The following is a 13,151-nucleotide window of genomic DNA, read 5'->3' on the forward strand; positions in this document are numbered from 1 at the left end:
GCTTGTACTTGGAGTCATACCCTACAGTAACTCAAAATTTGAGTTTGGATCCTGGACCATTCGATCAGAATTAGAATGCAGGTAGTCCTTCCAGAAAAAATCGGATGGTTCATATACAAACACAAAATTTGAGATGCTTTAGGGAAAGAGAATTCTCGCTTGTGGGCCTGTGGCTTGACGAAGAAAAGAAAGGAACTCAGTCCATGTGGTTGGGACCCATGGATAGGTGACTGTAAACTGGTAGAAGAGGTCTATCTAGTTAATTCAGTAAGACTGGATTTTTTAGGGCTCTTTTGCTAATCAACCCAAACTTTTGCACCGTTTTATAAGAAGTTTAACATTTGTCTTGTTCTGACTGCTTGTGTCCATTCCCCTAAAGTAATTCAAATTTTGAGTTTGGATTCTGGACCGTTTAATCAGTAGTAGAATGCAGGTAGTCCTTTAATACTCGTGCCATAAAAAATCAGACGGTCTAGATCCAAACACAAAATTGAGATGCTTTAGGGAAAGCGAATTCACGCTTTTGGCATGACGAAAAAAAAGAAAAGAACTCGGTCTATGGATGACAGACAGAGTAGGGTAAACCATTGGGTTGGGACCCAGGATAGGTCACATTAATTGGTAGAAAAGGTCTATCTAGTTAATTCAAGGAGACTGGATTTTTTTTTAATTCGCATCATCTGAGATAACTAATATTCTAAGTGTCATACTGGAAAATCTTTGCTGTTCAAATACGTTCTACACGAATCTCAATGCTCAAATAATACTGGCCCCCGCGCTACCCCGGAATAGGTACCGAACACGTCGGTCGCGCAAAATATGAGATATCTCAGAGGATACGCACTAGATATTTTTTGGGCTCTTTTGCTAATCAACCCAAAACGTTCATTGTTTTACAAAAACTTTTAATATTTGGCATTTACAAATTACAAGAAGGTTTAACATCTGGAGTTCGTATCATGGACAGTAAGATAAAATTTGAGTTTGAAACTTGAACCGTAATCCGGACTAATTCGAATAAATTTGAAAATTCACGGAATCTCAGAATTAGTATTTGTGACAATTCAAAACGAACAGTCTGGATTTTTTTCTCCAATAACTTGATTTTTTTTTTTTTTTAACAAGATGCATACTGACGGAATACTTCTTTGTAGCTAAATTTTGGAAGAGGGCTGAAATACCTCCATCACACATTCATTTGTAGAACCATATTAACATAAAATTTAAAATTTAAAATTTAAACGTCAAGATAAAATTGTTAGATATGAAATATATCATTTTCACTATACACAAAAAAAAAAAGATCACAACATTCTCATATTGTATTGATTAGCATCAATTCTTGCAAAAATATAACGTGGACAAATTCTGGATGTTGATTTTCAAATTGTTGATTTATATAAAATCAAAATTGAAAGTTATAATTTTTTTTTATGTATATGTAAAGCAAATAATATAGATTATACAAAATCCAAACCGTTCAAACCAATTTATATGAGATGGGCTACGGTGAGTTGCGAAGTAAAGCGACTATTTTACTTCACGTCCATATTTTATGATTTTAAAGTTCAAAACGTCGATCCGAACCGTTCATCTTGTTCTTCATATTGAAATGTGCTTGGAGGCCAAATTTTACATTTTTTTGGAATTTTTTTTACTATTTATTAAGCAATTTTGAAAGTCGCTGATCTGATGGTCCAGAAAATTGTACTGTTTTTCACTGTTCACAGCAAAACAGCAATTTTAGAAAATGCTTAATAAATAGTAAAAAATTTCCAAAAAATGTAAAATTTGGTCTCCAAGCACATTTCAATATGGATTAAATATCTAATGGTTCGGATCGGTCGTTTGGACTTTAAAAATAAAAATATGGCGTGAAGTAGAAACGAGTTTTACTTCGCAACTCACCGTAGCTCATCTCAATTTATATTATGAGTGATGTGTTTACATACAATTTTTTTTTTATATTTTCAAGTTATTTTAGTATCAAATCAAGTGGTAAAAATATTGAAAAATTAATGTATTAAAATTAACTTAAAAACTCACACATTTGACCGCTTGACTTAATACTAAATAAATTCAAAAAATAATAAATTTTGCCTGTAAACGCACAATTAATAAAGTAGATCGGTTTGAATTCACCGTTTAATGTCGATTTAATAAGTTTTAGAATTGATATTATATAGATTGAAATGACACTGATATTATACTAGTCAAACTCTCTTGTAACATTGAAATTTTATTTTGGTAAAACTGACGGTGTATTCTCATCCTATATCCTACAATAAAATGAGTCGGAAACAAGCCGAACGATGAAAACAAACCTCCAAGTGATCTTGGGCTAAAGAAGGCTTATTCTATCTGGGTTTTGAGGAAATTACTAAACCCAATTGGCATTTACAAATTGACCTCATTTGTTATTTGCTGATTTCATTTTGTTCAAAGGTACATTCCTTAGGTTCAACTGAATGTCTCAATTTGAATATCATTATTTGGAGAGAGATTAGAAAAAAATAATTTCAATATGCGCATTGCATGTGAGCCACGTACCAGTAGGGCTTATTTACTGACCAAAGGTCATTTAATTTGGTGCCTGTTTAGTACCAGTAGGCTGCTTGATTGGTTTGGTTTGCATTTCATACTGGCACAAACATGGGCTTGAAAGCCACGTGGACTTAGTGCCACGTTAGTTATTATTATTATTTTTTTGAAAGTTTGTATTTTTATATGATAAACCTTTAGGTTTTCAAAGATGGTAAATAGGTCTAAAATAATTATCAAGGTTTTAAATAGCGATTATTGCACCATAGAGAAAAGGCTAAAAAAAAAGTTATTGTGAATAGCGTAGCTATAGTGAAAGCTATCATACATAGTATTTTTTAATTAAAAATTATATTTATATTTATATTAATTATCAACATTATCTAAAGTCTCATAGAGCAATAAATAACACAAAATTAATTAAAGAATTAAAATATTAATATTGAACCAGCACAAAGTCTAAATTGCTATTCAAAATATCTCTAATAATATCATAAACTATCTATATTTTTTTCATTGAAAATAACTTAAACATCATGGCATAAACTATATATTTTTTTTCTATTAAAAAAAACATAGGCATCATAGAATAAACATTTTTTTTTTCTATTTAAAAGCAAAATCAATTTGGACCTTGAAAAAAATGATCTTTAAAATTAATTTTCAGTTTGAGCCTTAATATAAATGTCTATGCAGCATAGCGTGTAGCGTAGATAACGGACTGCTATTACCGCTATAACGGTCATAGCTGAAACAACGCACTCTTATCCCATAGCGTAGCATTCAAGGTCCAAAAACGCTATAGCGTGCTATTTAGAACACTGATAATTATACATAAAAAAAATACCGGGAGAGGGTACTTTGTTTGTCAAAAATGCAGTTGAATCCTTTTATTTTAAGATCCTGATAATTATCCCCGCACTTCCATCTCCGCATTTATACCTGCATTAACTTCCATAACTATCATGGGGTGGCCATAAAAACTCCAACATTGATTTTTTTTCTTCTTAAACTACATGGGGTGACCAGCACCGTATCTATACGGTCTTGAAGATGCTGATCAATTGTTACCCCGGCCATGGCCACCACCAAACTCGCCTGCGTGGCCAGCAACGGATTTAGATTATGTAAATATGTCAATTTTGCCGGGTCGGTTTGTTTTTTTGCTCTTGACTTTGCTTTCACCGGAGTTTCTTCTATCTGTGCATACCCTTGTGTAACACGTGCCTTATCTATTGCTGACAAGTACAGCGGCCCCTGCCTAGCCTGAACTCTCTTACTGCGGCGCCGACTGTCTGGTGGCGTGACTTCGAGTCTGACCGCTGGCGTGAGTTCAAATCCCACCGACAAGGTGTTTTCGAACCCTGGCGGTGGTCCATCAAGCAGAGGTGAACCTTCTTCGTTGCTGGTCTGTGCGTCTACCTCTTGTTCAAACCCGATAACTCCATTTAAAGAGTTACATCAAGTTTCAATAATTGAACTCTATCAACGTTCAGATCCAAAAAGTAATATACTATAATACTGATCAACCAATCCAACCACACCAAATTCCTCCATAAATAAATACTACATTCGTAAAATCTCAAATTTCCAAACAATAATAATCGAATTATTTTAAAGATAAATTAATACATCATACTTCAAGTATTTATTGGAACGGCTACAACACGGAGGGGAACCGCCATCTCAAGCACGGCCATAAACTTTTCCGTCATATCCAGATCTTTGGGTTCCATCTCATCTGGAAGCCTCCAATCGAACTCTGTAAGCATCAAAGCCAGCAGAAAAGGTATTACCCTTACAGCAAATGGTAACCCGGGACAACTTTTCTTTCCAGACCCAAACGGTATGTAATCAAAATCTTTCCCTTGAAAGCTGATTTGTTTCTCCAAAAATCGCTCTGGTCTAAAAACATCCGGTTCGGTCCACAGTTGTGGGTTCCGTCCAATAGCCCATGTGTTTACAACCACTGTCGCTCCTTTCGGAACTCTGTACCCACTGAGGTCAACTCCATCTTTCATGACCTTGTGAAATAATTAATAGTGACCCCACCGAATGCAATCTCATTACCTCTTTAATTAATCACTGCTTGGAGATGCGGAAGATTGATTATATCTGATTCGGTAAAAGTTTGTGATGCAAAAGCCTTCCGCACTTCGGCTTGAGCTTTTGCCATGGTAAATGGGTGACGGAGAAGTTCAGCCATTATCCATTCAATTGTAATTGAGGTTGTCTCACTTGATCCCCCAAAGACTTCCTGATGAGGAAATTATTAACCTTTTATGAATGCATTGTACGGAAGTTTTTGCGCAGAATATATAAATTGTCATGTTATTGGCAATGTCAGTAATGGATCTACTGATGCCAGATAATGCTGTAGGACACGAGGGGTTCTGTCTTTTGCCTATACAAGTCAGATTAGCATTATAGTTCACAGCAAAAGTAGATCCATACTATCCTGATGACATTTTGTCATCGAACTTATGGCTATATTAACTACTAAGAAAATTTATTTTAATAGTAACGATAATTAATTGCAAAATAAAATTTATAGAAAATTGAAAGTCAAAATTTGACAAAATATGTGGGGCATCCAAGATTGCGAGTCCCTATTCGTTGACACAATCAGTAAGAATGCTTGAAAATTTGACATCATCCACTAATTAGTTTTGGGAAGAATGACATAAATTTGTACCAAATTTGAAAAGATGAATATAATGTGTGAAAGGAAAACCCTAAGGGACATTTTAAAATTTCTATCCTGAGTTCGTGTTCCTTTTTTTTACTGCCCTTACCAGAGCAAATCGACCAGACTGAATATTGTGGCGATTGGCCATCCTATCTATATATCAGAATTTTGACTTTCAAATTTTCGAAAAGTTATTTGTGTAACTAATTATTACTATTTTAGTAAACAAATTAAAACTTTAGCTTTTTGAGGATCCCGTGAAACATATTAAACAAAGTGACATGCTATTAATCTCTGAAATAAATGTACTTAATGTTAAAATAAATAAGAGAAATTACCATAAGAAGTGCTATGACTTCTCGCCGAGTTATCTTTGATTCCGCAAATAAATCAAGCAAGGAATCTAGGAAATCACCATAGTTTTTTCCGTTGCTGCTTCTGTAGTGTAAGCGAGTGTCTATAATAACATTAAAAAACTTATAATATTGTCTATAGTATCCGGCAGCATTGCGCCGCCTACGTTGTAGATCAAGAAACCTCAGAAATGGAAAGAAATCAGAGACATTAGGTATCACAATTTCTTTGGAGGATTTCGTAATCAACTCTGTTAACTCTTGCCGTTGCTCGGAGTTGATATCAACTACATCTTGCGAGAATAGTAAATTGGAGGTCATATTAACTATTCCGGCAAAAATTATCTTGTCAATACATATAGGATGGAATGTTTTTTTGTGCAAAATGTTTATAATATCACGTGACTTTTGTGCCCTAATCTCTCTAGTTTTCTCAAGGCTACGTACCGAGAAGAGATTGGTGGCGAAAATGGCACGATTGCGTCTCCATATAGGAGACGTGCTTGGAAGAAAAAATATTGCTTCCTCATAATTACAACTGCGCATTGCGTCGGGTACTGACTGGGCAGAGAAAAATGCATCTTTAATTTGTAGGACCTCACGTGCAACCTCTGGTGAGGAGACAACAATGGTGGTGGTAAGACCAAGTTTGAGAGACATGATAGGGCCATAAACCTTTGCGAGATTAGCTAATTTACGGTGTGGTTGGTCATCCGCCAAGTCTAGTAGGTTTCCGAGTATTGGTAGTGGGGTGGGGCCTGGTGGCAGGGGAGAATTGTGTGATGATGAAAATAGCTTAGTAAGGGCGAAGAGAAGAGAGAGGATTAGTGTAATGAACAAGAAACTAAGTGAGAGCTCCATGCTTTTTAGGACAATTATCAATGTTCACTACTGCTCTTGCATTTCCTCTATTGTCACATAAATATATAGAGTGATGCTATGGTACTATGCATAGTGTTTATTGGTCCTTAAAATGAATTAATACAAACATTAAAAAAGTTCAAACAGTCAATCTGAACTGTTCAACATGATCTTTATATAAAAATGTATTTGCAAACTAAATTTTGTCCAACATGATTTTTTTACTATTTATTAAGTATTTACAAAATTGTTGATCCAACAGTGGCTTAACAAAACAGTAAAATCAGCAGCCACCGTTGGATCAACAATTTTGTAAATACTTAATAAATAGTAAAAAAATTGAAAAAAAAGTAAAATTTGGTCTCCAAGCACATATTAATATGGAGAACAAGATGAACGGTTCGGATCAACCGTTTGGATTTTGAAAAGTTGAATTTGGACCGTATGTATTTCGGCCCATATACATTTGAATGCACATTAGTCACTATATATATACACATACATGTATGTGTATATATACACATACATGTATGTATATATATATATATATATGAGTAAGGCTGGGGTGCTATGGATAGCATAGAGGCCTCTATGCTACGGCTCAATATTCAAGTTTTCAAAATCCAAACGGTCGATCCGAACTGTTCATCTTATTCTCCATATTAATATCTGCTTGGAGACCAAATTTTACATTTTTCTGAATTTTTTTACTATTTATTAAGTATTTTACAAAATTGTTGATCCAACGGTGGCTGCACAAAACAGTAAAATCGTTGGATTAGCGATTTTCAAAGTGGCTTAATAAATAGTAAAAAAATTCAGAAAATTATAAAATTTGGTCCCCAAGCAAATATTAATATGGAGAATAAGATGAACGGTTCGGATCGACCGTTTGGATTTTGAAAACTTGAATATTGAGCCGTAGCATAGAGGCCTCTATGCTATCCATAACACCCCAGCCTTACTCTATATATATATATATATATATATATGTATATATAGAGAATGGCTAAGCTCAAATCGTTTGTTCCTGGGCTCAGGAACAAACGATTCGGTTCTCTAATTTTTGAAGTTCAAACGGTCGATCCAAACCGTTAGATATTTAATCTATATTAAAATGTGCTTGGAGACAAAATTTTATATTTTTTGGAATTTTTTTACTATTTATTAAGATGGTTTGAAAATCGCTGTTTTTATTAAAATTCTGCACCATAAAAAAACAACAACTTTCAAACCATCTTAATAAATAGTAAAAAAATTCTAAAAAATATAAAATTTTGTCTCCAAGCACATTTTAATATAGATTAAACACCTAACGGTTTGGATTGACCGTTTGAACTTTGGAAATTAGAGAACCGAATCGTTTGTTCCTGAGCTCAGGAACAAACGATTTGAGCTTAGCCATTCTCTATGTATATATAAAATTTGGTCTCCAAGCACATTTCAATATGGATTAAACATCTAACGGTTCGGATCAATCGTTTATATATATATATATATATATGAGGTGGGCTACGGTGAGTTGCGAAGTAAAACGCGTTTCTACTTCACACCGTATTTTTATTTTGAAAGTCCAAACGACCGATCCGAACCGTTAGATGTTTAATCCATATTGAAATGTGCTTGGACACCAAATTTTACATTTTTTGGAATTTTTTTACTATTTATTAACCATTTTTGAAAATTGCTGTTTTGCTGTGAACAGTAAAAAAACAGTAAAATTTTCTGGACCATCAGATCAGCGACTTTCAAAATTGCTTAATAAATAGTAAAAAAATTCCAAAAAATGTAAAATTTGGTCTCCAAGCACATTTCAATATGGAGAACAAGATGAACGGTTCGGATCGACGTTTTGAACTTAAAAATCACAAAATATGAGCGTGAAGTAAAATAGTCGCTTTACTTCGCAACTCACCGTAGCCCATCTCTCTCTCTCTCTCTCTCTCTCTCTCTCTCTCTATATATATATATATATATATATATATACGAGGAGGGATCCAATTACACCATTTTTTGGTGACACCAAATTACACTCTCCATTTTCAAAGTTTTTAAATTCCAAACAGTTGATCCAAACTGTATAACATAATGGATATGTTAAAATGTGCTTGCAAATCAAATTTTACATTTTTTTTGAATTTTTTTACTATTTATTAAGTATTTAACAAAATCGTTATATTCAGACCGTTGAATTTTTGTACCAATCTTAATAAATAGTAAAAAAATTCAGAAAAATGTAAAATTTGATCTGCAAGCATGATATTGCTATATCCGACCTATTGTTTTGACCAATTTCAGTACCAAAACACGAATTTTGAGTCATTAAATAACATCTATTATAATGATTATGCGTAGAATTGGTACTGCTGTGCTTTCATTCTTATCTTGCAGGAAAATTGGTGAAATCAAGCGAATTGATGAAGTTAAGAGACCTTGATGCGACCCTCATCAGACTTGACGCGAGGCGCATCAACCACTCAGAGTCGCACCAGCAGGTCGCAGCACCACTGCATGCGAGGCGCATTCATCACACTCCGATGCGGGTCGCTTCAGTGGTGATGCGGGTCGCATCGCGAGCTTCCAGAGCAGACAGTAAAGGCCCAATAAGGGCCCAGAATTGAAGCAACCGTTTTGAAAGGTCTATAAATAGACCGCCTCTGTCACCAGATAGGGGGTTCCGAAATTTGAAGATTCAAAGCCTCAAGAATTGGAGTGTTGATCAAGAAAGAGAGAAAAGAGGGAAGATCCTTGCAAGATTGCTTCAATTGGTTCTATCATGATCCTATCTCTTATCTTTTCTTTTATGATGTTGTTTGAGTAGATCCTTCTTTGTTTCTAGGGTTGATGTAGTCTAAAGCTTTGATTGTGTGTATTTCATTTGAATTTGAGTTGTTCTTGTGATCAATTGATTGTGTATCTTTCTTTTAAAGCTTGATTGAGATTGTGTGATTGCACTTTATTGACTATTGTTGAATGAATCTTTCATCTCTTCTAATATCTTGATCTAGATCTTTCTTGCAATTTAATCAAGCACATGAGGTAGGTTAGAAATCTGAAAAGATAGATCAATTGAACCGAAAGGTGAGATTTCCATTTATTGAGAGATAGTGGATACCTTTAGCAAACCGATCAATTGACTTAGATTGAACACGAATAAACGAGAGTTGAAAGTTGTAGATCTAAGAAGGTGAAATTGCAATTCCCTACTGGGTTACTGGTGCTAATAAACGAGAGTTGAGGCTCAGGAATCGTGGGTAGGGTCAGTAGAACCTTGCACAATAGAATAACTCAGAAACAGGTGAAATGCTGCATTCACTCGATGGCCATGCGAGTCGCATGGGAGACCATGCGGGTCGCATCACTAGGGTCGCATCAGAGATGATGCGAGTCGAGTGAAGGTCCTGAGAGGCAAAGCTGAGGATGAAATCTGAAACCCTGGAAACATCCTTTTAAACTTGACTGAAACAAACATTTATCTTCTTTTGCAATCCTTTGTTATTGAATTGAGAGATTGAAACGAATTCAAACCAAACCTTTCACACTTCTAGTACCTAACTCGGATTTGTAGGAATTTAGAATCGAATTAAACCGTCCCTGAGGATCGATACCTTATTATACTATACGGATAGGGTTGTGCACTTGCAACCCTAGACGAGAGTAGATTCAAGGTTTAAACTGGTACAACTCGCTGTACCTGAGACTTTGTAGCATACCTTTGTAAGCGAACAAAGCACATTTTAAAATATCCATCGAGTTGAACGGTTTGGATCGATTGTTTGAACTTTGTAAACATATGGTGTAATCCGGTGTCACCAAAAAAAGGTGTAATTAGATCCCTCCTCTCTCTCTCTCTCTCTCTCTATATATATATATATATTAAGGCTACCGTGATTTGCAAATTAAAGTGGGTGTTTTAATTTGTACTCATATCTCCAGTTTCAAAGTTCAAAACGCCGATCTGAACCGTTCAAGTTGATATTCATATTAAATTGTGCTTGGAAACCAAATTTTATACTTTTTGGAAATTTTTTACTATTTTTTTAGAATTTTTCAAAATAACTGTTTTGATGGTCCAAAATTTTCTGAAAAACACTGATTTTGATAGTAGCCTTACTCTCTCTCTCTCTATATATATAACTTTAAATTTTAGTCGTTTGTTATATACTTATATGCCAAGATAAGGTATGCTGAGATCAGAAATAACCAATGCAACAAATTGAAAATTTTATAACTACTTTACTCATGCCATTGCGGTATACTATCTTTTTTAAACATTGAATATCTACTTTCTATTCATATATATTACAACATCTAAGAAAATTAAAAATAGTTGGCAGCCTCTGCCAATTCAATAAAAAAAAAATTAAAAATAGTTGTCAATTAGAAATGAAATCAATTTTCATTTTTAAATCTCTACACACATACAATTAACTTTATTTGTTTCTAGTTGCCACGTCAGCAATTTGTTATAGAAGATAAAACGACTGAAGATGTGTCCTACTAATTAATTCATTTACTGCATATTTCAGTTTTTTAGAAACATAGTAGTGGATGTCTCCTAACTGAGTCACAAACAGACCAAAAAAAAAAAGTCGCAGAAAATTCCTGCAACTTGGGTAATTTTAATAAAAGTTCAAAACCTTGGATATTTGTGATACAATATATTAAAAAATGTCGGGAACATCTGCTCAGAATCATTTAGCATGAAATATAAAAAACTTTAAATATCTATAGTAATAAGGCTACGGTACTATGCACAACGAACAACAGTCCGTACCATGGCACAAAGTTTAAATAATTGATCCGAACCGCTTGCTATGATCTCCGTATGAAAATGTTGTTTGAGGCTTAGTTTTATATTTTATTTTTTTTAGAATTACTTTTACTATTTTTTTCATAGATAGAAAATCACAATTTTTGGATGGCACATAATCTTTTAGATTAAGTGATTTTCAAAAATAGTATAAAAAAGGTAAAGAAATTCTAAAAAATGTCAAATGTGGTATCCAAGTGCGGACTACTTGTCTCAAAAATCCTCTGTATATTTTTGCTGTATGGATAGTGTCATAGCTTCTATATCCTCATCCTCATCTTCATATTCACTACTATAATACCACGCAAATTTTTTTAGAACCCAATCATCTATATGTCCAAACAAGATCTGAGCCATTTATTCAAGAGATCTGAGCCACTCATCAAAAGTATACTTACATCTCAGCCTTTAATCAATAATTTAGATTTTATGTATCTGTTTCATGTTGTCAAATATGTAAAAATCTAAATTTAGTTAGTTATAATCATGCTACATACACTGCCACACAGAAACTATATCACTTAAGTCTCCTTTTCTCTCTTTTTCTTCCACGCATTATCTCCTTTTTCCTTTCCCAAGAAAGAATACACGTCCCTTTTGCGTGTTCCTTTTTCTCCTTTCCGATGATGCCACAGAAGAGAGCGCCATCTCCTTTTCCTTTTTTCTTCCTGGTTCTTTGATCTCCCCTCTGAAAGGAACAAAATTTCTGCGCTGGTTCTTCGATCTCTCCCCTGAAAAGAAGTTCCTCTCCGCGCAAATTCAAATTGGGAGGACATCGGTTCTTCGATCTCTCCTCTATGGATTTGACAGGTAATTGTCCCGCCATTGCAAGTTCAAATTCAACTGACTCTTCTATATATATATATATATATATCAATCAAATTCGTTAATGTCAATTATTTTATGAGCTATTTTAGGAGTACTGATATTCTCGTAAGGTTCATTAAACAGATAAATTTCTGAAATTTATGTACAGGCTTAGATCTTTCCTCTAATTTTAAAGAAAATACTTTTTGGTTACCATGATGTATAATCGTCTTTGCTTTCATAATTTTTTCATTAATTTTATTTTTTATGATGCTTTGGTATCAGATGAGTTACTGGTAGAGTTGGAAGGAGGCTAGATCCTGTTACCGGAAAGATTAGCGTTTGAAATATCCGTCCCCTGAAACAAGAAATTGCATCTTGTGTTAGTCAGCTCTTTGCTGACACTAAAGACAAGGTAACAAAATTTGGATTTTAATTGTGAGTTTGCTTTATCATTCCTATTTGTTGCGGTACCGATTTGCAAAGCTTGGCACCACTCTTATATTCCCTCTGTCGATATTACTAAGTCAATTCTGACACCGGTACCAGTCTGTACCAGTTGCAACTTAAGTTCTGGTACATGCATGCTGTTATAAGCTTGGCATCTGTCTTTATTCCTCCAGCTTAAATGAGCACAGAATAGGCCAATAAGGAAAAAATAGTAAAAGGTCAAAGTGAATTGACTGTGTATGGATGTCATCACTTAAACTTAAGGTCAGCGTGAATTGACCGAGAATGAGACAAACTGTCATGGGAAATTACACTTTGTGGGTATTGGCAGCTCCAGTCATGCATAGAGAGTAAGTGCAAAAATCGTCACTGAGCGAAAATGTAAAAATTAGATGCATTATATTTGTTAGTGAAATTTGTAAGAATTTGAATTGGACTTCTGATATAGGTCATGCAATTAGTATCTCTGATTTTATTGTTGATATACAAACTAATGTCAGTTCGGAGCATGAAACGCATTTTGGATTCTATTTAGTATCGATTTTTCTTAATACTATTGAATGTTCTTGCATTGCGCTCCTGGGTCTTTCTGTTGTTGTTCGATAGTTAAGATAGTTCTAAATAAATGTTAAACTGA

The 13,151-nt window shown here is 34.3% G+C and overlaps 1 long non-coding RNA gene and 1 pseudogene across 1 annotated transcript; one reads left to right on the top strand and one right to left on the bottom strand.

The window, feature by feature from the left end:
- Window positions 1-4,139: 4,139 nt before the first annotated feature.
- On the bottom strand, window positions 4,140-6,465 carry LOC144561092 (cytochrome P450 76M5-like; annotated as a pseudogene).
- Window positions 6,466-11,852: 5,387 nt separating this feature from the next.
- Window positions 11,853-13,065, top strand: LOC144573525 (uncharacterized). The gene is made up of 2 exons (XR_013508014.1): window positions 11,853-12,067; window positions 12,350-13,065. It is a non-coding gene; the product is annotated as an uncharacterized LOC144573525 (long non-coding RNA).
- The last annotated feature ends 86 nt before the right edge of the window (window positions 13,066-13,151 follow it).

The sequence above is a fragment of the Carex rostrata genome, chromosome 1 (assembly GCF_964058835.1).
Source record: "Carex rostrata chromosome 1, lpCarRost1.2, whole genome shotgun sequence".
In the NCBI taxonomy this organism is placed as follows: domain Eukaryota; kingdom Viridiplantae; phylum Streptophyta; class Magnoliopsida; order Poales; family Cyperaceae; genus Carex; species Carex rostrata.